The sequence below is a fragment of the Pieris napi genome, chromosome 13 (genome assembly GCF_905475465.1).
Source record: "Pieris napi chromosome 13, ilPieNapi1.2, whole genome shotgun sequence".
NCBI lineage: Eukaryota > Metazoa > Arthropoda > Insecta > Lepidoptera > Pieridae > Pieris > Pieris napi.
The window spans coordinates 10,980,642-10,984,490 of record NC_062246.1 but is presented as its reverse complement, the minus strand read 5'-3'; positions in this window follow the sequence as shown (position 1 = coordinate 10,984,490).

Sequence of the window (3,849 nt, the reverse complement as noted above, 5' to 3'; positions counted from 1 at the left end):
TTTATACGATTGCAATTAGCATCGTAAAATGTAAATTGAAGTTGACACTTGACAAATCCTATCTGAAAATGTCAAATGCTATCTGAATTATGTCAATGTCAATACAATAAAAAATAATTATAAAGTGTTAAATTATTTATTACATATAATATATAACCATTTAAATGTTATATTATGAATATTTTTTTATCCATATATATAAATGTGAAAATTACATTACGAGTAATATGATATGATTTCTGCATCATACAAAGATGGCGCTGCAATGCACATACTTAATGACTTTGTATTCTATTAGATGTCACTTATATAAAATGTTATATCTTGTGTTGAGGATAAATTTATAATAGAGTTCGTAACACCAAAAAAGGGCGGACGCGACGCTGTCAGCTTATAGCAAAATGTTGCCAACATAATTATCTTCATATTTAATTATCGATTAATAAAAGGTTTACAAGAAATTAAAATTTGCGTTCTCAAATAGAGCGGAGGTGATAAATAATAATTATCTCATGTAGTTTAATAAATCAATAGTTTAGAATTTACAATAGATATATTTTAATCAAATGGTATAAACTATCTTTGTGAAAGAGTCCCTTACGTCATTCCTGCATTTCAGATTTTAAGCTGGAAATTATTTGAGTGCAGTGGGGCATTATCCATTACTGCAATTGGTTCAGGCTGGGATTACTTTTACCTTCATCAACTTTAAAAAAAAATTGCGTTCATGTCATCATGATTTGGATTGTGATTTAAAAATAAGGAGCAGTGTTGGCCTAGTGGCTTCAGCGTGTGACTCTCATCCCTGAGGTCGTAGGTTCGATCCCCGGCTGTGCACCAATGGACTTTCTTTCTATGTGCGCATTTAAAATTCGCTCGAACGCTAAAGGAAAGCCGGTTTGCCTTAGACCAAAAAAGTCGACGGCGAGTGTCAGGCACAGGAGGCTGACCACCTTCTTGCCTATTAGACAAATGATCATAAAACAGATACAAAAATCTGAGGCCCAAGCCTTAAAATGTTGAAGCGCCACTGGTTTTTTTTTTGCATTACCTATTATATAACGGTTTTCCTACAAACTCAGTAACCAACATACGCGCTTATTACTTTGCCAACAAGTTTTAACGTGGTATGTGGGATGAATATATGTTTCGTCCAAAAACAAGACGGGCTGCTTGTCAACGATTCGATTTTTTTCTCATTGGCCAGATAAAGAAGAGTCATACACTTAGAAGGTGGCATCAACACTTTCCCTTTAGATTGGCAACGCTTGAAACAAAAATCCCTCCTTTTAATATTCTTTCTATGGTTGTTTACTTCCTTAGAAGTCAATGTCTTTAACTTATTGACCGCAATTTATTAATTCTTTTTTCACATTTAAAAGTAGTGAATTTTCTGACGAATTGCTATAATGTCAAAGTCAATTAGATCTATGGTTAATATATTGTTTCGTGTCATCCCATCAGTCATTTTACTCGAAATAATTGCCGTATTTTTTCGGTCACATGAAATTGACAAAATAGAGTACACTACAAAACAAAAAAATACGATATATTTATTTGTATGTTTCAACAAAACTAAATGTTTATTCATTATTCCTAACGTGTGGGTAATTAACAATATAATTGCAACCCTACATTTTACCTGTCATGGCTCCAACTCGAGCTGAAACCATAAACATTTAATGAGATCAGAACGCTTCCGGTTTCTTTTTTGCTTCACGAAACTAATTACCTTAAGACTTAATCGTAAACAACTTCTATAACCACTAAGTTTAATAAAATTAAACAGTCTTCTCCCGCGCACAAACAGAGACATTAAACAACATGGCCGATTTGTCAAATTTAGTTAATTTTTCGCCGCGGGCTTTTAATAACTTATTGCAATTATACATTTATTAAAATCTGAAACGTTTTATTTTGCACTATGAACTTAAAATTATGACATTCTGCGGGTTTAATCGCTAGACAAAAACAGACACTTAAGGCCGTAATAATAATAATACGGTTTATGAGCCCCCTGAAACATAATGGTATTTGTATAGCCACGCAAAGTTAGAGAACAGGACAATTTCGTAATAAGCAAATTAAATTACTTACTGTGCCCACATGATATCTTATGAAATTATTGTGCATTAAATTTACAACATTGTGTCCTCCGGCCCTTCATCGGAAGTATATTATATGAATTTAAAAGACAATGTCGTAACTTTACGCTTGTTGAATCTCCATGAATTATAATAATCTTGACTCTGTTATTTAACAAGTATGACCAAAGTTTCACAGTTTCACAATTCGTAATGTAATCACATTAAGCCTTCTTCTAAAAAAAAAGTTGGGCAAAGCAGATACATTAACTATTATATAATATCTAACATATAAAATTAGCTTAGCTTTACTTTCATCTACCCTCTACGATCAACCCCTATTTTTTATTCTAGATAGTTATTTTAAGTGAACTAAAAAAATGTTTCCTAGTAATAATATACATGGAAAAACAAACGTTTGCCGGGTCAGCTAGTACTCGTATAAATATAAATTTAGCTTCGTTCTTGTAAACAGAAAAGCATTCTGAATAATCTTAAGTAAATTTAAAACGCTTTTTAGGTTTCTGCATTGCCGGGTATGTTGTGCTAGTCTAAACAGCTCGGCGGATGTGTTGCCGGTCCTTCTCTCTTGTAAAGCATATAAAATCATCAATATATTAGTTACCAGATCTTAAATGTTATATATGTTCGTACGTAACATTCGTTTAGAAAAAAAAACAAATTAAAAGGCCATCAACGCATTCGAGGCACCTCGCAGTATAAGTGGGGACGACAGCGCTTAAACGTTACCGTTTCTCACTGTTCTGTAAATAAAATAAATAAATATATATATATCCTATATATTATATATCTCTGCGTTCCGTAAACGGCTAGGCTGGTTACCCATTCGTCAGTGACGTGATGCTCATGTTTTCCATATCCTCACTACTTCTCAAAAACGATTTCAAATTTTGGGACCCCATAGCTTACGCTCTTCCGAAAATTATATCATTGAAATCTCATCATTCTTTCTTTCTTGGCGAATCCTGTACGGTCTCTTCAGTGAGGCTATGGAATTCACTTCCCGTCCCTATACGCTTAGCTCCTTCTCTATCTTCCTTTAAATCTCTACTGTACATTACCTGTCCTGTCCACATCGTATACCTTCGTACTAACTGATCTAAAATTATCGTGATTCATGTGCACTTTTTCTTTTTCATGTGTCCTTTAATAATGTCCATATTATCACTGTTTACATAAGTTTTAATTGCTTTGTTTCGTTCCATTAGTTGTGTCTAAATAACTATGTGTTATGTTTTTTTGAACTTCTTACTTGCTTCTATTTTTTTCTCACAGTGGTTGCTTAGAACAGATCGTTCGAAAGCGATAAGGCCGCCAATTGCCCTCCTTTTCTTTTGATAATGTCAGTTGTGTTATATTTTTGCAAAGAAGTGTTAAAAAATAAATAAAAGAGGAAACTTTGTGAGAATATTCTAGAAGATTGTATTACATTACTGTCTATGTAGAGCAAGCTAATTAATATCCATAATTGAGCATTTGCGCTGATTGTGTAAGGTTAGAAAGCAGACATGGAAAAATACGTTAAACTTTAATCGTAGATTAAGTTACGTTAGAATAATATTTAAAGAATATGTTGGATACCAACTCAGGGGAAATAAATACAGATAATACAACTTTTTCTAAAGCTGTGATACTTTTTGACATTCAACACCTTTTGACTTTTGTCTTCAGTCACCACGCACGCTGTAAAGCACGCGAAACGTCGATTAAATTTAAAATTATGTAAAATAATAATTGTAAATAA